This window comes from Schistocerca cancellata, chromosome 4, assembly GCF_023864275.1.
Source record: "Schistocerca cancellata isolate TAMUIC-IGC-003103 chromosome 4, iqSchCanc2.1, whole genome shotgun sequence".
Classification (NCBI taxonomy): domain Eukaryota; kingdom Metazoa; phylum Arthropoda; class Insecta; order Orthoptera; family Acrididae; genus Schistocerca; species Schistocerca cancellata.
The window spans coordinates 570,389,552-570,413,123 of NC_064629.1; positions in this window are offsets into that span (position 1 = coordinate 570,389,552).

The following is a 23,572-nucleotide window of genomic DNA, read 5'->3' on the forward strand; positions in this document are numbered from 1 at the left end:
TCACACGTCCTCTCCTACCTGGCGGGACGTACTTTCAGCGTGAAGATAAAAGACGGGACCTCAACAGCACGGGAAATAGCCGCCGGAGTCCCACAGGGCTCAGTATTGGGGCCCCTCTTGTATACCCTATTCACGGCAGACATGCCGCGAACGCAACGGGTGCAGACGGGGCTGTATGCCGATGATACAGCCCTGTACGCCAAGAGCATCAACCCACATCTGATGCGAGCAAGATTACAAATAGCCTGCAACGAGCTGGGGGCTTGGGCCACCAAATGGCGGCTCAAGTTCAATGCGGCGAAGAGCCAGGCTGTGATCTTCACGAGGAAACGTATACCTGAAGCTCTTCCACCAATCTGCATCATGGGAGGTTCCATCCCACGGACGAACACCGGCCGCTACCTGGGGTCACACTGGATCGGTGCCTTACGTGGAAGACGCACATCGCCGAAATACGGGGTAAGGCGCGTGGCAGAATGCGCCTCCTATACCCCTTCCTCAATCCCACGACCACACTGTCTCCACACTGCGTAAAGACGCTGTATCTGGCACTTATGAGGCCCGTGCTGGAATACGCCGCCGTGGTGTGGGGGAATGCCGCCGAGACGCACGTCAGAAGTCTCCAGAAGATCCAGAACAGGTGCCTGAGACTGGCGCTAGGTCTTCCGCGTGATTTCAGCACGGCCTAACTACATCGGTTAACGGACGTGCTGATGCTGAAGGACCGCTTCAAGCAGTCGGCGAGACACTTCTATGCCGACACGAGAAGATCCACGAATCTTCTCATCAGAAATCTGGGAAACCAGATTCACTGGCGAGACACAACGAGATGGCCGGACTTGCTACCAGAGTAGCAACGCTGCTCAGGCAGCAAGGGGAAGGAAAAAGAAGAGTGTCAAACCAGAAGAAACAAACCGAGACGCGATGAACCGAAAATCAAACCACAGGAAGAAGAAGGAAAAGCAGCTAGACCTGCTAACCCTTCAACCCAACGAAGCTACAGCTTCGAGATGACACAAAGCAAAGCACTGGAATCAGTATCAGATAGCACCTGAAGAAGTCTGCGAGTCACGCAGTTGAAATATTGTACAAGAAAGGCGCGAATAACCGCAGAAACCCTATTGTTCAACAGCTTAAAATTTTTTTCATCGCCGTTCTTAGCTTTTTTGCCACGCAGCGCTTTTATTTTGTAGTCAGCACTTGACAGCGTGATAGCTTTGTAATCCTCTATTTTTCACGGTTCGCCTGTCTTCGGGATTAAGGTTATGTGTCCGTTTTTGGAATCTTCTGGTGTTTTTTGGCCGCCGATCACGTTATTCACGACTTCGGTGAAGATGTTCCCAACGATACCCCAATACATACGATAGAATTCAGGGGGAATCACATCCGATCCTGGTGATTTTCCAGCTGCACTGGATTTAACGATGTTATGGACGTCTTCTTTCTCCGCACTACCTTCGACGTTCGGGTCCCCTGCGTGGCAATTAACCGCGTTAAGTACTCAGCTACGGAGGCGGACGAAGGGCTGATGGCAACACGCGGTAGCCTCTTAGCCACTTCCTGCTTGCGCCAACTGAGGAGCGGCGTCTTTGCAGCGGCCGTCTGTTGCCTGACACCGGCTGCTGTGTGGGTGCCTGTAGCAGCGGTACGACTCACGTCTGGTGCCAGCCTTCGAACTATGAACTGACACGCCGGCGTCGCGTCTGTTGCGAACTACGCCACCGTTTTTGCTTATTTCATCGTGGTGTATGACAGATGGCATTGTCATGATACAGGATGATACGTTTTCTGTTGTTTTTCCTGAACTTATTGTGGTGTGTGACAGATGGAACTGCCGTGCTTGAACAATGATGCCACATTTTCGGTTTTTCTCCTGATATTATCCTTGTGTGTGACACGGCACTCTCATGATGTAGAAGGATGCTGCGTTTTCGGTTGCTTATCGTGGTTTTATCGTGGTGTGCGACAGATGGCGCTGATATGGCGAAGAATGATGTCACGTTGTCATTTGTTGTCCCAGATTTTATCATGGTGTATACCAGTTGGCATTACATACATACATACATACATTAATCACTTTTCTGTTGTTGTTGTGGTCTTCAGTCCTGAGACTGGTTTGATGCAGCTCTCCATGCTACTCTATCCTGCGCAAACTCCTTCATCTGCCAGTACTTACTGCAACCTACATCCTTCTGAATCTGCTTAGTGTATTCATCTCTTGGCCTCCCTCTACGATTTTTAACCTCCACGCTGCCGTCCAGTACTAAATTGGTGATCCCTTGACGCCTCAGAACATGTCCTACCAACCGATCCCTTCTTCTAGCCAAGTTGTGCCACAAACTCCTCTTCTCCCCAATTCTATTCAATACCTCCTCATTAGTTATGTGATCTACCCATCTAATCTTCAGCATTCTTCTGTAGCACCACATTTCGAAAGCTTCTACTCTCTTCTTCTCTCAACTATTTATCGTCCATGTTTCACTTCCATACATGTCTACACTCCATACAAATACTTTCAGAAACGACTTCCTGACACTTAAATCAATACTGGATGTTAACAAGTTTCTCTTCTTCAGAAACGCTTTCCTTGCCATTGCCAGTCTACATTTTATATCCTCTCTACTTCGACCATCATCAGTTATTTTGCTCCCCAAATAGCAAAACTCCTTTACTACTTTAAGTGTCTCATTTCCTAATCTAATTCCCGCAGCATAACCCGACTTAATTCGACTACATTCCATTATCCTCGTTTTGCTTTTGTTGATGTTCATCTTATATCCTCCTTTCGAGACACTGTCCATTCCGTTCAACTGCTCTTCCAAGTCCTTTGCTGTCTGTGACAGAATTACAATGTCATCGGCGAACCTGAAAGTTTTTATTTCTTCTCCATGGATTTTAATACCTACTCCGAATTTTTCTTTTGTTTCCTTTACTGCTTCCTCAATATGTTCTATAGATCATGAATACATTTCGTACTGATGTGGTATTCGTCACTTTGAAATAAGTTTTCTTTACACGAAATAATCGAGGTTTTATTGTGTGTGTTTTTTTTTTTTTTTTTTGCAGTTACTACTTCATATCAAAGAATTCATCTATTGATTAGAACGAGTTGCCGTTCATAAATTCTTTTAATTTGCTTTTAAATGTTGGTTGGCTATCTGTCAGACTTTTAGTACTATTGTGCAAATGACCAAATATTTTTGTGGCTGCATAATTCACCCCTTTCTGTGCCAATGTGAGATTTAATCCAGAATAGTGAAGATCATCATCTCTTCCAATGTTGTAGCTGTGCACTTTGCTGTTACTTTTGAATTGGGATGGATTATTAATGACAAATTTCATAAGTGAATGTATGTATTGCGAAGGTACTGTGAATATCCCGAGTTCCTTAAATAAATGTCTGCAAGGTGATCTTGGGTGGGCTCCAGCAATTATTCTGATTACATATCATATACTGTAACTAGCTGTGCATCATGATCAGGCAGACCATTCTTAACAGGAAAAGTTTTTATTTTATTAAATTTATCTTGGTCTGTGAAAACATTATCTATCAATGTGCTGATTTCCTGGACCACCCGAGTAGGAAAATCAATAACAGATGTCAAATTGAAAGAAACAAGTAATACTTAAAGGTCAAGCTTTCTATCTGACTCTTTCAGAAAATCTACATTGATATCCCCACAAACAATAATTTTCTTTCCTCTGTCTGACAGACACCACAACAACGAATCCACATTTTTCAAAAATAGTTGAAAATTTCCCAATGGGGACCTATACATGGCTACAATTATAAAAGTGCCATTATTTAGTTTAAGCTCACATGCACATACTTCCGTATGTTGCTCTATGCAAACTTTTTAAGTTTCCAAATTTTTCACACTATGACATATATTTCAGCTCCTCCTCTCTCCATAGTGTCTCTACTTACATGTGCTGAAAGCTTATTTCCACCTACATTTACCATTTCCAAACCTGTGACTATATGATGTTCAGACAGGCATAGTACATCTATTCCACCCACAGTTTCTAAATCTTCTAAACAAACAAGAAGCTCATCTACTTTGTTTTTTAATCCCCTGATACTCTAATGCAATATATTAACATTATTTTTCACTGTGCTTTTATGTGAATCTTGTGACATACTAACATTATTTTTCACTGTACTGTTATGAGAATCTTGTGATATTTTCACATCTCTAGTACCTGCCTGTCTGAACTTCTCAATGGAGGATGACTGGACATTGATATTAGCCTAAAAAAGTACTCCCATGAGTTTCAATGCCCCCCTTAAAGATTTTACTATCATCCCAGCCAGTTTACCCTTCCCTTTCCTATTGAGATGCAGGCCATGTCTTGTGAAGTCCCACCTACCAATACCATCAACAGGAACCAAACCTATGCCTGACAAAGTAGCCACCCAAAGCAGCTGATCTAGCTCCATATTGACCCTTCTGACAGAGCCTGGGCCGATCATACCGCATGGATGCAGGAACCAAGCCAACATTTGCATGATTCGTTAAAGATGTTATTTTTACCAGGTCACACTCAATATTATAGCCCTGACCTCTGTCAATACTGTTTCCCGCTCCACCCACTACCACAACATGATCCTGCTTTCTAAAGCCCTTGCACAATGATCCTACATCCTCTATCACTTGGCTAAGACATGCACTGGGCTTGAAAATACTTGTGTCCTGGTACCTGTCACCTAATTTTTCCTCCAAGATTTTGCCCACACCTCTTCCATACCTACTATCTAACAACAGAACGTTCCTCCTACTTTCTACTTTTTTTGCAACAGTTGGTTTCCTAGTGAAAGTATGTTGAGTGCTGACTACACTTACATCTGCTCCAGCCTCTTCCGTTGATGACTGATGTAGCAAGGCAACTCTATTGTTTGTGCCAATGATGAAACTGTCACATACAGTTCTCTTCCTGTGGCCCCTGTTCCTTGCTACCACTTTCCACCTGTCTTCTCCCTTCTCCCCCTTTAACCTCATCAGTTCCTCCCTAGCACTATCCAGTTCAGCCTGAAGGGCTCTGATCTTCCCTTCCTGTTCCGCTATTTTCCTATCCCTTGAACATAGTCTGCAATACCATGGAAGAGACCCATTTACTTCCTCGATTCCCATGCCACTACATTCACCCCAATGTAACCATCTGCCACAACAGCTGTACAGAATCCCAGAACTGACTTTCCTACGGCAGCGCAAACACTTCTCGCTCATGGCTGTTTACAATATTTTTACAAAATGTATCTAGGCAATAACAGGAATATTCTATTAACTACAGATCACAAGAGTCACTAAAGTTATGTGGAACACTAATATACGTGTATACTATTAATATAGTAACGTAATGCAGTTAAATTAACGTTAAAAATCAAAACTTGTACACCCGAAAAATTAGGCCTATCGTGTATGCGCGATACGTACTTTACGCGTTTTGAAGAGAAATAAAAGATAGAAGTTAAAACCTTTAATTCTCCGAGTAGATATGGCGCTACTAAATATACGTGAAATGAAAACAACCTAAATTCTTCAATTCATACTTAAAGAAATGTCTTAAATTTGTATGTAAACCTACGTCTAAAGTACACGGAAACCGGCCCTTAAGTTATGTTTTTGTTTTTTTTCCAAGAAATACTTTGAAACGAGTGAAACCTTCAATAGATAATATAAAACAGACTCTAATTAACTTCGTTATGGTGTAATATTAACTTAATTTACTGTTATTACAGAATTAATTACTTATCTTCACGAGCTTAATATTCAGGCATGTGCGATCGGCGCCAGTGCTGCCAACATACCATTGTCATGATGAACAATGATGCCACGTTTTCAGTTGTTTTTCCTTATTTCACCGAGGTGGATGGCAGATAGCATTGTCATGATGTACAGTGAGGACACATTTTCTGCTGTTTTCCTCATATTAGCATGGTGTATGATATATGACATTGTTGTGATGAAGTAGAATGTCACGTTTTCGTTGTGTATGACAGATGACATTGTTAGGGTAAGCTTGCGTTTGTCGTACAACAGCCTAAGTCGTAATTCAGTAATATCTGATCCGAAGTTTACAAAATGTGACATCAAGTGGCATAAAATTGAACTAAGTAGTCGTGCAAGTAAGCAGCAAGAAGTGAGCCCGCCTCTGGCTGTCGTGATGGAAAAATAAACAAGTAAGTTTGTTTGTCTGTTTTTATTACATTCTCTCACTCACTTGTCAGAAATTTCAGAGAAGAATATGATGATAAACTACCTGTTATGTATTATGTCTACTTTTGAGGTACTCTCCATTCATTTTAGCGCAATAAAACGATAGAAAACTTTGAGGAATGCCGGAAGGTGTGGTTTGGAACGGAAGATGTCTCAATCCCTAAGTCGTACCTGTGTAGAACTCGTTAGTGTACCGGTACGATTTAATCGTTAATGGAAATTACATACCAACAAAAAATTGTTTGTTTCAACTGATCAAAATGACGAAGAGAGCGAGGATATAGACGAAGCTTTACTGAAAAACGGAATTGTTGTAAGGTGTCAGGCAAATCCAACACCTTCCATGAAAACCCTGACATGATAAGCAAATCCAGTAGTATGTCACATAGCTCCGAATACATCGTGACATTAAATTAACCAAAGTAATACGAGTAACGAGTGAGCAAATGGAATACCACAGACTAACACAAGAATGCCTAAATGCATGTCATACCTTCCCACCGTGAGACAGACGCAGTTCCGAGGGCAGAAACGAGAACAGAAGCCGAGAGCAGAACCGTGTTAAGCTGAAGGCCCTACGATAAGGGACGGACACCCACGTCGCCAGCTAACCGCTAGGACCACACCCCAGCCGCAAGTTTTAGCGTGAGACTTTTTCGCGTCTCTGTTACGTCAGGACACCCCCCCCCCCCCCCCCAGCCCATGTTAAAAGCTAGAGCCCTCCAGAAGAACAGTATAGATCTTACGATAACACAAAAAGGGCCACACCACCCGCAAGTTTTAGCGTGAGACTTTTTCGCGTCTCTGTTACGTCAGGACCCCCCCCCCCCCCAGCCCATGTTAAAAGCTAGAGCCCTCCAGAAGAACAGTATAGATCTTACGATAACACAAAAAGGGCCACACCACCCGCAAGTTTTAGCGTGAGACTTTTTCGCGTCTCTGTTACGTCAGGACCACCCCCCAGCCCATGTTAAAAACTAGAGCCCTCCAGAAGAACAGTATAGATCTTACGATAACACAAAAAGGACCACACCAGCTGCAAGTTTTAGCGAGAGACTTTTTCGCGTCTCTGTTACGTTGCAAACTTTAAAAACATTGCTCCACCACGAAAAGTATAACGTTTCTCATTGGATAGACAGAATTTTTGTAGGCGGAGCTTAAGGTTAACATTGAGACCCTGATTGGTCAGATGAAAACACAGCCAGATAGTTTTTTTAAACCAACTTAGGTGACGAACACCGACAAGGTAATTAACGCACGCAATGCCGCATAATAGCGCATAAAGCTTCACTCAGAAGCGCAGAAGTCTCATCTGTTACACCCCCTTTTTGCGTAATACTAGCGTCGATCGTCAATTAAAGCTCATGGTGTTCACATTTGCCACTTGAAGTAAAAATCTGAAACGCGATGATTTTTCTGTTATATAGTTATTGAGAAGCCACATCAGCCACTGTAATTTACGACAAGTTAGATAAGTAATTAAAGATAATTGAGGGTCACTGTAGACCATTTTGATAGTTTTCTCTCTTGTGAAACTTAATTTAAACCTAGATCATAGATGTGATGTGGCATAGGTCATTCTTCGATCCATTGTAGAACTTGGAAACACACTCAGGAAATATTCGTTCACATTTTTGTTGAACGCAGTTGGTTTTTACCATCCTGTATTAAAACATTTCCTTTTATCAATAGTGCAATTTATAAACGATGTTTTGTGAGTAGAATAAAATTTCCAATGGTAAACTTAACTGCTTTTTCGACGTCATTTTACCAGCTAACTAAAAATAGGAAAGCCTTGAACCACTACCACTAAATTTAGTTAGTATTAAGATTCTTTTACAGGAGTGCAGTGGAGCTGACGCTGAAATCATTAACTATTTGGTTATATCATCGCTAGTCTCACTGGACTCTTCTGAATTCTACGTCATGTGTGGTCTGGCGTCTCCTTACCAGCAACAGGTCCCAGGTTCAAACTAGTCAATCACCTAAAAAACACGCTCAGAGCGTCGTTGCGCGAAAGTGGTAGGGAGACATGATACAGAACAAACAGACACCACACAGAATGCTAGATTGTGAAACTGTATTTAATGAAGCATATAGCAGATATAATGTACCAAAGACTACACTGTGTCAAAATCTAGAAAATGATATGATAGCAGAAATGGAAGGTGAATTAGCACAGCATATCATTAATTTAGAGTCTAATTTCTTCGGAGTAACTATTACTGAATTAAGCAAACTTGCCTACCAACGTTCTGAGAAATGTCATCTACCACATCTCTCCAATAAAGAAGAAAGATAGCAGGTAAAGAATAGTATTACAGGTTTATGAAAGATCATCCAACTTCGTGCTTGCGAGTTACCAAACCATGGTTTGGAGGAAGGGATTTAATAAACAGCGCGTTAATGAGTTTTGTTTGTTATATATGAGGAAATATCAGAGGAACGTAAGTTTACTGCCGGCCAGGTATACAGGGTGAAGCGAAATTCGCGCACTCGGTCTTTGCAGCGCGACTCCTCACATGCCAGCGATGAAGAAATGTCTGTCACAAAATTTCGTCCGGCGAGTACATCCGGCAGAAAAAGTACGTTAGAGAGTGGCAATCTGGCAACACTGTACCCACACGTATGTTAACAAAATCCGTCAGCACGGCTCTGCTGTGCAGTACAGTTGGTGCAGTGGATAGAGTTTGGGGTTAACATGTAGGAGGTCGGGAGTTAGATCCTGGTTTGGGGAGCATATTTTTTAATTGATAATTTCATTCTGGCATTTCGTACTGCAATATACACCGTTTTTTAGGTCACATGTATTCTAAATTTACAACATTTAGTAACGCTGTACATAACAAATACGTGGTTAAACAAATAAGAAATAGACAATTGAAACAATTGACCTGTCATAGGACAGAATAAGTAGAAAAACAATTTCAATTTTAAGATGCTAAAGACGAGCGCTCAGATGTTGCACACTAGCAACCATCTCTCCAATAAAGAAGAAAGATAGCAGGTAAAGAATAGTATTACAGGTTTATGTCCATATTAATGACCGCATGACCTTCACAACAGAATATGTTGTCCTCAGGACAACAGATGCTCAAAGCGACCTCCTTGCACGTCCAAACATTGCGCAATCCGCCGGTTCATGCAGCCCTGGACCCTTAGCAGCAAAGCTGCGTCCACAGTACGAAGAGCAGCATGAACACGTGCTATCAATTCTTCCACACTCGCCGACGGAGTAGAGTACATGAACGCCTTCAGGTGCCCTCACAGGAAGAAATCCAGAGGATTTAGGTCAGGCGAACGCAGTGGCCATTCAACTGGACCTCCACGTCTGAGCCATTTCCCCGGAAATGTTCTGTCCAAATACTGTCGCACATTAATTCCAGAGTGTGGAGGTGCATCATCATGTTGGAACCATATCCTCTGCCGAAAATGTAGTGGAACATCTTCTAGCGCATCAGGCAGACAGTTTGAGAGGAATGCATGATACCTTCGTGCAGTCGACCGGTCATGCAACATGCAAGGGTCCAAAAACCTGTCGCTCAATATTCCGGGCCAAACGTCGATACCAAACCGAACATGATATTCACGGTCGCGAGTGAGCGCGGGTTAACCTCACAGCAATGGTGGGCATTGTGCATATTGAAGACACCCTCACGAGTGAATGCTGCTTAATCCGACCATATTACGGTGTTCACGAATTCATCGTTGGCTTCCTGTTGTTGTTGGAAGCATTCACAGAATTGCATCCGCTGATGGCAATCTGCAGGGTGCAGGTGTTGCGTGAAAGCATAATGACAGGGGTGCAGCACATGCTCGTGCAGCGCGTTAACGACCGTGCATTGCGAGATACACAGTTGCCTTGCTATGCTACGTGTACTTTGCTTACTTAGCGTATGACCCCCAGAACAGCTTCCTCAGTAGCTGGAGTATGGCGGATCCGTGGACAAAGCTGAATTCCGAAGGCGCAGCTCCAGATGACGAAACACATTTTTATCTCGATGGCGTTGACGAGGATATCTAGCAGCATATTCACGAGTGGCAACACCAGCACCGTTATCAGATGCACCAATGACCAGAAGCATATCCACATATTCATTGTCTATGTGTGCCATACGTCTGCCACACTGGTTAAGAGGTTTACAATGAGAAAATTCGATATGTGTGTGGATGTACATTGGAGTCTGTTACAGATGCATTACTCTGCTCACAACTAGTCCCTGTCTGGTGGACAGCGCATACAGTATAAACACGCCATCAGTCCTGCATGCTGTTCCACCCAACGCGCATTACCCCTCTGATGGATATTGTTTTGCATGATTCACCTCAACACCGCTAACTGTGATATGTTTGGCTTCGAATTACACTGTTTCCCTAACGGTAATAGACGTGATGTTTCCACAATCCCATCAACAGAATGATAATAGTAATAATAATAATGCATTGAGATACATACTAAACAGCATGCAGTTACCAGACTCAGTGTTAAAAGGCATAATTAGTGGGACCATGGTGAGAACACATACACATAATAACCAAGTTTGGACATTATTCGCGCCGGCCGCTGTGGCCAAGCTGTTCTAGGCGCTTCAGTCCGGAACTGCGCTGCTGCTGCAGTCGCAGGTTCGAATCCTGCCTCTGGCATGGATGTGTGTCATGTCTTTAGGTTAGTTAGGTTTAAGTAGTTCTAAGTCGAGGGGACTGATGACCTCACATGTTAAGTCCCATAGTGCTTAGAGCCATTTGAACCATTTTTTGACTTATTCGTAAGGCACGTTGCTAGTCCTCCTGGTAACATAAGGCCCTAACGAATTGTAAAGGACCTGAATGAGACAACAATAATAGTTGATACAAATCTATGGGACCATTGCAGGAGGGTTCAAAGAAAACACGTTTCGCATCTAGCAAATGAAGTGGTGCGAATAAATTCACGCCAACGACGTGGAAAGGGCTTCTTTCAAAGCTGACCATCTTCCATTTCGACGATTTTAGTATGTAAGAGCAAATGTTTTCTAGAGGACCCTCTGCAATCGCTGTTGTTGATTAAGATACCAGATACTGTATCATCTGGATTATATTTACGAAACAAAAAACATATGCCTCAACACAGGATCGAACCGCCGACCTCCTACATGATAACCCAAAACTGCACCAACTGTACGACAGAACCTAGATGCGCTGACAGGTACAGTTACCATACATGTGGTTACAGTGTTGCCAGATTGCCACTCTTTAACGTCCTTTTTATGCTGGATGTACTCGGTGGTCGAAATTTTGTGACAGACATTTTTTTATCGTTGCAATGTGACGAGTCGTACTGCGAAGCCCGAGTGCGCGAATTTCGCTTCCCCCTATATAATATGGATGAAAGCGCGTTATCCACTGATAACAAACCGTCTTAAGTAATTGCCCGAAAACGCAAACACTAAGTGATCGCAATCACAAGTGGGGAAAGGGATCTCACAACGATATGGGTGGGTGCAATCAATGCAGCAGGGGAATTCATACCTCCTATGTGCGCCATTAAGCGCAGCAGAATGAATGATGCCTTGAAAAGGGGAGTTCCACAAAACACAGCATTTGGACGATCGACTGGATGGATAACGCCGGAACTGTTTGTCCGATGGCTAGAAAATTTCATAAAATGTACAAAAATAGAAAAATGGGACCAGAAACAAATTTTGCGTTTACTGGATGGAAATTTAGAGGCAATTCAGCTGACTCGCGATTATGATACAATTTCCTAAAACAACAATAATGCTTAAACAAAAATACCTGACATAGTCGGTATCATGGCAGGGCATAGTGTTCATTATTCTCTACAAAAATCCATTGCACGCCAGTATCTGACGTAGTGGGTATCATGACAGGGTGGGTGAAGCATCGAGACTTTGTTGTAAGGGACTGGAGCTGTGACGGCATGCAAGAAGACCGGAAGAGGAAGAATGGAGTATCCTTCCCGACAACATACGTGCAAGAATTGTAGGTCCATCCAACTGTGGCAAGACAATTGTTCTCATGTCGCTGCTAACACATCCGGATTCAGTCCGCTTTGAGGATGTATGTGTATTTTCAAAAACACTGTTTCAGCCCAAATACCGACTATTACAGGCTTTATTGCAGGGTATAGATGGTATGATGTACACGACATTCTGTGAGAGCAGTGATATCGCCTCCACTGGAAAAAGTAAAGCCAAACACAGAGTTCACAGTAAAGTCATCGAAGCACGGAAGGCCGTTCGTGAGAAGTTACGATTGATGAGGTTGGGACATTTGAAGCGGGGGCAGATACTGCGAGAAACCTTTAAACTGGTTACTGAATCTTTTGATTAACTCTCTCCTAAATTCCACATCGAAGACGATGATGGTATGGCCAATTTTATTAACCGTCATAGCGACGCTAGGATAGACAAAACTTTTGGTGCCAGTGGTGAAAAACTACGCATGTTGGGCACGCTGCCTATAACTTTAAATGAAAAAACAATACAGATCGGTGATAGACGGTTTCAAAGAACACCCAGAGTGCTGAATCTTATTTTCCTAAGACCCGCGAAAACTGTAAACTATTCGCCTAAAGATCTGGAAACGTATTGTGAAATATTTGTTTTGATTGCTCTGTATAAGAATGTAAAACGCCGAAGCAATGTGAGATGCAAATCCAGTATAAAACCTATATTGGATGGTTTTGACACTCAGCATAACAGAGTGAGCAATCGACGTCCGCAGTATAGTATATTATGACGACCCCAATGATCTAACAAAATAGTTCAAATGGCTCTGAGCACTATGGGACTTAACTTCTGAGGTCAACAGTCCCCTAGAACTTAGAACTACTTAAACCTAACTAACCTAAGGACATCACACACAACCGTGCCCGAGGCAGGATTCGAACCTGCGACCGTAGCGGTCGCGCGGTTCCAGACTGAAGCGCCTAGAACCGCTCGGCCACTCCGGCCGGCAATGATCTAACAGACCGGCTACGACTGCTCTTGGCATCAGCTGCCGCTAGTAATACAGCTCATTCGAATGAAATTGTTTCAATAATTTGTCTGAGCTTAGGGAGAGAGGTATCATCAAATAACTATGGAGAGTGAAGTTCGAGAACTGCACAAATCAGCAAGCGAAACATACCCTAGAAGATATGTTATGATTAAAGGTTTGAACGATCAATGGCAGGCCGATATTGTCGACGTGAGATAATATTCACGAATGAATAACGGATTGAAATATATTTTAACGGTCATTGATACTTACTCTAAGTTTTCCAGGGCATTACCCATGAAAGCGAAAACAGGGAAGGACGTCGCGCATGTGTTTGAGCGATTGCTGCAGGCAGGGACGAATTGAAGCCCAGACAGCCTTCAAACAGATCACAGAGGCGAGTTTTACAACAGATATTTCAAGATTGTGATGGAGCGGTATGGAATACATCACTACCTGACATTCACCCATCTGAAGGCGAGTATCGTGGAACGGCTGAACAGAAGAGTGAAAGCCAAAATGTGGATGCGATTCATTCTTCGTGGTTCACATAAATGGACCGATATCCTCCTGCAAAGAGTTGCACAGTGTAATCGAACCAAACATCGCTCAATAAAAATGATACCGATCGATGTTCCTGACAACAGATTTGTCGATACAGTAAACATTCGTATTAAAATGCTAGATCCATGCAAACAGCAATTTAATGTATGTGCTTTAGTATGTACCGAGTGGCTATAATTAAACTTTCCCTAATTAACACGTTATAACATGGACACCAATTGGCATACATGTACCAAACTTGGTAGCATAAATGTCCAGAGTACGGGGTGCATGATTTCCATGCATCACAGTGCCACCGTCCGGTTCCAACTATGGCCACCAAATGTCATTTTTTGATCAATTTAATTAATTTGCATATCAATTTGATATCAAAAGGGTTGCAGTACCCCCATCTCCCAACAACTCACGTGATATTTCCGTTTTTTCACACCAGTCCTTCAAACGCTCACTGTAAACAAACTTAACTTCAGATTTCGGAGCTGCCATAGTTTTAACAGGTTTTTTTTTGTGTAACCTGTCTTCTGCCTGGTTTGATGCGGCGTGGCACAAATTCCTGTCCTGCGCCAACCTCTTCCTCTCAAGAGTAGCACCTGCACCCACCATTGTCAGTTATTTGTTGCATATAATCCGATCTCTGTCTTCCTCTACAGTTTTTACCCGCTACAGCTCCCTCAGGTACCATGGAACTTTTTCCTTGATGTCTCAACACACGTCCTATCACGTTGTGCCTTCTAATAGGCAACGTTTTCCACACATTCCTCTCATCACCGATACTGCGGAGAACCTCCTCCGAATTTTCAACATATCTTTATAGCAGCACATCGCAACCGCTTCGGTTCTCTTCATTTCGGTTTCACCACAGAGTGTAACTCACTTCCTTACAATTTTGTGATCGAAACTTAGGTTGACAGAAATTTCTCGCTTTAATGAAGACCGATATTTGATACTAGCAGACATCTTTTGACCAGGAATGCCCTCTTTGCCTATGCTAGTCTGCTTTTTATATCCTCCTTGTTCGTCCGTTACGTGTTATTTTTCTTCTTTCACTTCATCTACTTCGTGGTTCCCAGTTCTGGTGTTAAGTTATTTCTAATCTCATTTCTTATATATGTCTTCGGTTTACTCTCAGTCCATACTGTGTGCTGATAAGAGTGCTCATTCCCTTCTACAGGTCATCTCTTTCGCTGAGAACAGCAATGTCATCTGCGAGTCTTACCAGTGATACCCTTCCACTCTGAATTTAGATCCCACATCTGGACTTTTCTTTTAAGAGAAAAAAATGACAAATTTTAAAATAATGACAAAGTCACGTTTCTAAAAGCGTAAAACGCACCTCTCGTATTGCAGACCGCGCGATAGCGCTGACGCAAATACAGAGGCGATTCTGATTACAAGCGGCTTGTTAACGCAAGCAACAGGATGCAAACAAGCGATGAATAGTTTTTCTCAATTAGTCCTGTCTCAGTATAGTCGTCAGTGATAACAGAGTATCCATGAGATTACGAATTGACACACTGGACCGACCAACAAAATCACGAAACTAACTACTTCCGGTGGATTAGTTAAGTGTTCTGAATACTATGGTTCTTAAGGGTGTTTTCGCACCGCCGTAATTAGCTCTTCCACTTATGTGCAGTTCTGCAGCGTTTTGCTGAAAGTCTCTGAAATTTCAACACATGTGGCTAGTTAAAAAAAATAAATAAATAAAACGATTTAGGCGATACACTGGATCATCTACGCTGAAGCGCCAAAGAAACTGTTATAGGCATGCGTATTCAAATATAGAGATATGTAAACAGGCAGAATTCGGTGTAGCGGTCGGCATGGACTACATAAGACGACAAGTGTCTAGCGCAGGTTTTATACCGGTTATTGTTGCTACAATGACAAGTTACCAAGATTTAAATGAGTTTGAACGTGGTGTTATAGTCGGCGCACGAGCGATGGGACTCATCATCTTCGAGGTAGCGACGAAGTTGGGATTTTCCCGTACGACCGTTTCACGAGTGTACCCTGAATATCAGGAATCCGGTAAAACATCAAATCTCCGACTGAAAAGAATCGTTCAACGTGATAGAAACGCAACCCTTTCGCAAATTTCTGCAGATTGAATGCTGGGCCATCAACAAGTGTCAGCGTGCAAACCATTCAATAAAACATCATCGCTATGGGCTTTCGGAGCCGAAAGCCCACCCGTGTACCCTTGATGACTGCATGACACAAAGCTATACGCCTCGCTTGGGCCTGTCAACACCAACATTGGACTGTTGGTAATTGGAAACATATTGCCTGGTCGGACGAGTCTCGTTTCAAATTGTATTGAGCGGATGGACGTGTACGGGTATGGAGACAACCTGATGAATCCATGTACCCTGCACGTCAGCAGAGGACTGTTCAAGCTGGTGGAGGTCCTGTAATGGTGTGGGGCGTGTGCAGTTAGAGTGATTGAGACCCCTGATACGTCTAGATACGACTCTGACAGGTGACACGTACGTAAGTATCTTGTCTGATTACCTGCATCCATTCATGTCCATTGTGCATTCCGACAGACTTGGGCAATTCCACCAGGATAATGCAACATTCCACACGTCCTGAATTGCTACATACTGGCTCCAGGAACAGTCTTATGAGTTTAAGTACTTCCGCTGCCCACTAAACTCCCCAGTCATGAACATTGTTGAATATATCTGGGATGTCTTGCAACGTGCTGTTCAGAAGAGATCTCCACCCCCTCGCACTCTTACGGATTTATGGGCAGCCTTGTAGGACTGTTGGTGTCAATTCCCTCCAGAACTACTTCAAACATTAGTCGAGTCCACGCCACGTCGTGTTGCGGCACTTCTGCGCGCTCGAGGGTGCCCTACACGATATTAGGCAAGTGTACCAGTTTGTTTGGATCTTCAATGTATGTTTGAACAAATATTTATTGTGTTCAGTCTAATTACATGATCCTAATGCTACTTCATAACCTCATCGACCAGCTGGGCCCTTTTGCGACATGCTCATGAATGATTTGCCTGAATCAGTATGTATTCCCAAGCTATAATTTGAGAGTTGTCGTGAGTAAAGTATGCGCTGTGTGCCAGCGCAAGTTTAAACATAACTTGTTGCAAATCTATGGACACAGTGGATGTTTCACTTAAGGGAATCTGTGAATTTGTAATGTCTATTTTGATCAAGTCCTGAGCTTTCTCGTCATTTTCTTCATGAGTTTGCAGTGCAGACTTGGCAAGTTCATGAGAGGTAACTTAAGCCTGCGTACTCAGGTTATCACAAGGTTCACGCATGTCATTCCTTGGTGTACCGAAAGAAACGTTGCTGAAGAATTTCCTGAAGGCGGTAGAATAATATTCGTGAGTCAATGAAGAAGCCATATGTTCTTCTTAAAAAGAAGCATACATACGACTTATATTTAAGTTCGGGGTGAAATATTCTTTACCTGACTTTCCTCTATGGTAGTGATTTTTCTCTCTAGGTAAACTATTAATGTGTGCGTTGATTTGATTCACGCTTTCATCGCTGAACATTTTTTTATGCGCAGGAGGACTTGCAGTGTGATCTCTACAGACCGTGTGCGTTGTTTCTCCCTTTTTAAGTTTCTCTTCAAGAGTCTGTAGCCGTCGGGAAAAAATTCCAAAAATATCTGAGAACATTTTACTACATACTAGCACTAGTCCTTCCGATCCATTAGGTACTGTGTAATGCATGCTGGCTTGCCTCGTGCTCTCACAGGGCTGATCATACGTACTGTGACGTCTTCTGGCAACAGGAATTACTTGAATGCACTTCATTAGTATATACCCTGTTGCTCTTCAGGGAGTTGGTAGGACTGTACAAACAGAAACTCTGTGTTCATGTGACAATGATTTGCAGGAATATCTGCATTTACACAGCACCTGAAAACAAACGTATGTAATCGCAATGGGTATAGTAATAACGAAACTAAAATAGTAATTTTCCTTATAGATATTTTACTATGTAATGGAAAACACATCGCAGTACCTATGGTTCGAACTTACATCATGTTTTTGTGGCTGGTTGGTTGATTTGGGGGAAGGGGACCTAACAGCGAGGTCATCGGTCCCATCGGATTAGGGAAGGATGGGGAAGGAAGTCGGCCGTGCCCTTTCAAAGGAACCATCCCGGCATTTGCCTGAAGCGGTTTAGGGAAATCACGGAAAACCTAAATAAGAATCACCGGACGCGGATTTGGACCGTCGTCCTCCCGAATGCGAGTCCAGTGTGCTGAACACTGCGCCACTTCGCTCGGTACGTGTTGGTGGCTGCTTAGGAGTAACAGCTGCCCCTTCGAACGTTGAATATGGGCCTCCATGAATTCTTAACTCTGAGTTTCTTTTTTAAGTCAGCAACCTTTCCTTTCCATTATAACAATAAACAATGCCAAAACAAATACACCATATGGTAGGAGCTCACACAGACACAGGTTACGACAATCACTGCGTTTAGACGCGTGGCACATTCAGCGTTTCCCGTGGCGCTACCGATGGAATAATTATTCTCCTACATCTGTCAGATGCCTTGTGAACTAAACGGAAACCTTTGTGGTGTCTCCAGCCTTTCCCATGCTATTTACCTTGGCACGTAAAACTGTTTATATGAAAAATCTGATATTGCACTATTTTGGCACTTACAGCGTTTCCAATTTCCAGTCTTCAATTGTTCCAGAGTGAAAGCTCTGTTGTCAGTCATTTTGTTCTTTTACTCTCTTCATGTTGGTACCTTTGCCTGCCATCTGTTTTATCTAAACCTTTAGTTATACGACAACTGCCTTGCCGCTGCGGTAGCAACGGTTCCTGTCAGACCAACGAAGCTAAGCGCTGTCGGGTTTGGCTAACACTTGGATGGGTGACCGTCCCGGTGTGTCAACCGCTGTTGGCAAGCGGGGCGCACTCGGCCCTTGTGAGGACAACTGAGGAGCTACTTGACTGAGAAGTAGATCCGGTCACGAAAACTTACAACGGCCGGGAGAGCATTTTGCTCACCACATGCCCCTCAACATGCGCATGCAGTGATGTCTACCAGGCGCTTCAGTCTGGAACCGCGTGACCGCTACGGTCGCAGGTTCGAATCCTGCCTCGGGCATGGATGTGTGTGATGTCCTTAGGTTAGTTAGGTTTAAGTAGTTCTAAGTTCTAGGGGACTGATGACCACAGATGTTAAGTCCCATAGTGCTCAGAGACATTTGAACAATTTTTTGATGTCTACCAGTGAGGATGACAGGGAGGTCGGTCGGTACCGTTGGGCTCCTCGAGGTTGTTCAGACGGAGTTTCCTTATGTAGTCCCACAATGTCAGTATTATACTCTGCCGAGTTTTGAATGAAACACATTTCCCCACTCCATATACCGGACTCCAACGGTTTTCTCCTGAGGTGAGTCCTAGTGAAATAAATGTGTTCGCAATTCCGAATACATTTAATTCGTTTCATACTGCTGTCGTTCGCCTCAGTGTCTGTCCCTTCAGATATTCGTGCATGTCTGAAGGACTTTGCATAGTACATCGTATAACACAGACACTGCAAATATTTATAATTCCCGTTGTCTGCGAGTGTTAGCAGCCTTCCGCCTGCAACCGCACGCCGACCTTATGGGACATTGCGCCAAATTCCGGCTTACTGGTATTCACTACGTCTGTACAGAAATAGTTGACGGCAAAATTCTAACTTAAAAGATGTTACTAATATTTTCGGCATCATACTGGGTGAAAGTCTATCATAATGGTCTAGTCCCTCATTGAATATTACAAGATATCCCAAAGAACCCGAATTATCCAGAATTTACACTGTCGCGCGATGTAATGTGAAGCATATTCTCCAAAAAGATGCAGTGTTATTCACTGTTAACATCTGTCCTCTGTTACTGAGAACAGTGTCATGTGCCAATGAAGCGATGCCGTTCCCACGTTATCAATTAATTTGGTCTCAATTAAAACACAGCACTCTCAAAACTAAAGGCAATCGTGGTTGGGTGCATAAAAATCAACAAGGAAAGAAAAAGTATTGGAGAATTCCATCTGTTACTCCACGGCTCCGTCGGATGCGGTGAACTAATCCACCGTCGCTCAGCGAAACAACATCATACAGAGGGAAGCGAGTGTCAGCCTGAAGTACAGACTCCGTTTCACAAGAAATTAAAGAACAGTTATTCAGGAAGATGAAGCGGAAAAAGGTAGTCAGCCTCTCTGAAGGTGAAGGTACTGCTGTTAAAGAATTACTGGCCAGCAGACCCTCATAAACAACCCCCCCCCCCTACTCAAATCAGACACTCATTCTCAGATGCTCACCGCGTTCTCTGTACACGACTGTATCGAGTTGTGTACATGATGCTGAACACCAACGTCTTCAAAAAATGGTTCAAATGGCTCTGAGCACTATGGGACTCAACATCTTAGGTCATAAGTCCCCTATAACTTAGAACTACTTAAACCTAACTAGCCTAAGGACATCACACACACCCATGCCCGAGGCAGGATTCGAACCTGCGACCGTAGCAGTCCCGCGGTTCCGGACTGCAGCGCCAGAACCGCTAGACCCCCGCGCCCGGCGACACCAACGTCTTCTTCAGCCGTTAACTTTGAGGTGAATATCGTTGCAGTGCCAGTGAAGCATCCTCCAGGGACTTCGCCTCCAGTAACGGCAGGCGTCTGCCTGAGCTGGGGACTGCATGCAGACGACTTTGTGCCATCACACCACTGGGTCACATGCCAGGTGACTGTCTTCAGCTGGCGACTATCTTCTTGGTGGGTCCCATAACTGGGCCTGGGTGGAGGCTTCCCAGTCTTTATATTAGTGTTCACTGGTTCCTGAGGCCCTTCACTGCCCAGTGTGGGCATACACCTTCGACTTTGGCCATGCTGGGTACTACAGCTTAAACAACGTCCTTCCGTGCACCATACATGGTGACCACGAGGTAGCCAGGCTGTCAGGAGCTGCACCTGACACAAGTCAGGGGCAACTTTGTTGATGACAATGACTGTCACTGCCAAAATGTGTTGTCTACTGAGCTGCCAATTGTTGATTCTGGCAGGCATGTACGCCATTGAGGGAAAATAGTATCCCACCTGCTGCAGTCCAATCGCTGTCTGAAAATGAATTAAGGATTTTTGTAAACAAGACTGTTCCATTAACGGCTTATTGGGTAGTGCCATTCACCCTATATCAACTACACACGTCAGGTGAGGAAGCGGCACCTTTTCCTAACCTATGGACGGCTGACTCCTCCATCACTGTCGGCGTCACTTCCCAAGCCAAACATTATGGTGTCACAAGTGGTCACTTGACATCGACAACTGCCATCCGTCAATGAGGAATTGGCTTCTGATACCCCAACATCCGCTTGTCAGAAGTCTGTCAACATTGACTGCTGCCATCCATCGAGAGAACGCTCCAGCTGTGACGTTATCACCAGCTATGGGTTGTAGTTTCGACAGTACAAGTGCAGTGAGTGAACTTTCTATTTTTGTTGCCTCTTCCGTTCTTGGACACAGAAATGGAAGGGAGAAGTGAAATGCATAGAAATCTGCAGGTGAAATGTTTGAAACCGGAAGGACCTGCGGATTTGTCTCAGTTTAGGGGCAATTATAGGGAACACTATTTACGACTGGTGAGATACCAGCAGTGTAGTTTGGCGGGCCACTAGTTGGTTTGTATGCGGTCAATGCCAACGACATGAAATGCTTTGTGATGTTAAGGGCATGAGGCATCAGTGTGTGGAATCAAGGTGGTTAGCTAATCACCGTAAAGTTTGAAGCCATTTCTTCTTGTTGTTATGTCCAAGTTTTTGTAGCGGTCATCTCTGAATCTTTGCGTACTTTAAATGTACTGTAGTTTTGGTAGAGTTTGCACAAATGCCAGGGTCACAAAGACAGGAATGGTGATTAAGGAAGAGGTTGAGTCCTTGGTGAAATAGGTAACTAAGCTGGGGTAGAGTAACTCTGTTTGCAAAGGCAAAGGGATACTTTGATGGCAGACAATACGCTTAGACAGGGCAAACTAACTGGAGTGGTAGAAACAAAGATTCATTCAGTATACCAACTACTTTGTTGACTTTGTTTGTAGCTAGTCTAGTGACGCATTTTGCGGCTAAAACGACTGAGGATGTGTCAGCATTTATTGGTAATTTGGAATCTGCTGCGGTTCTGGGTGGTCTGTTAGACAATGCATGTTTGCACGTGAAGAGATTATGGTTAACAGGTGAGGCAAAATTGTACGTATGTACTATGGGGGGTTGAATAAGGTACATATGTTTCAGAAACGAAAAATAGATTTATTCATCACTATCGCAAAAAGAACAATAGCAGATTCCTTAGAAAGCAGCCCATGGAATATCCCAAAAACAGAACGAACCGGTAGAAAGCTCTCAGATAGGATTAAGAAAATAAATGTGCAAATTTGCCGGCCGCTGTGGTGGAGCGGTTCTGGGCGCTTCAGTACGGAACCACGCGGCTGCTACGGTCGCAGGTTCGAATCCTGCCTCGGGCATGGGTGTGTGTGATGTCCTTAGGTTACTTAGGTTTAAGTAGTTCTAAGTCTAGGGGACTGATGACCTCAGATGTTAAGTCCCACAGTGCTCAGAGCCATTTGAACCATTTGTGCAAATTTATGATTTGACACAGCATAAGGTGGCAGATAAAATAATTCTAGACTGCAGTGCGAGTGCAGGATAGGAGAAGTGTTTTTTCCTTAGAGGTAAAATGTTATAGGTGTGGACATGTGGGCCACATGAGGAAGCAATGCCACTAACCACAGTGCTGTAAGTGTGGAGTGGTTGGACACCAAGCACAGCATTGTAGGAATAAGAAACAGGGTGGTAAAAAGTCGTTAATCACCAACAGAAATTCCGCAACCCCCGAACAGTGCTACAGAGACGTATGCAGATGCGGAGAGTTACTTAGTTGGCGTGATGAACTGTACAGAACTCAAGTTGTTTGGCGAACACAGCGGCTCATGTGTTAGTAGCGAGTCTAGATCTCATCATTGGCAAGAAGAGACTAAATTCCCCACGTAGTAGATTACTGGACTAGTGGACAATGAAGTGCATCACTGGGATCTATGATGCTCAGTTTTTGTACTGGAGCAAGGAATTTTCGAGAGCAGTGGAAATGTTGCCACATGTCGGTGAGGGGTACTTAGCAATCCTGAGGTTGCATTTCTTGAATAAGAATGACACAAAAATTGATCAGCATCACACTATCGAATACAGTGGAGCATTGTTCCGACTGGGAGAGACAGCAGCAAATGATACACTGTTGCAGAGTACGGTTAGCATGAAGGTGGAACCGATTTAAATGCGTCACTAAGACTCAGTTTGCATGATGAAGAGCCGAAATACACAGGGAATACACAGGTAAACTACTGTAGCAGTCTCCCCTCAGGTTCAGGATTTTAGTGAGCATTGAGGTTGAGCAGGTGAGGTGGTGGCACTAGAGGTGCAGGATGTCAAACTCGAAGAGCCAGTGAGGGTGGGTGTCATATGGCTGAAAGCATCAGTTTAACATCGTTATCTACAAACATATTTATTATTCGTGATTTTACAACACGGATTGCCTTCTCCGCCACAATGTAAAGCACCCTAAATCACATACCTGTGAGTGATGAAGAATCTGGATGCAGCACTCTGGAGGCTGCTGGCATTGCGCAGGTAGCCGGATTGGGAGTCTGCAGATGCAAATCTATACCAGCTCACTAACAGCGTGCAGCATGTCTCAGCGCTCTCGAAGTTGGACGCGCCCTTAGACTTGTACCAATGGCATACCACGGATGGCGAGTGTCATGAATGCGGAAGCCCAGGA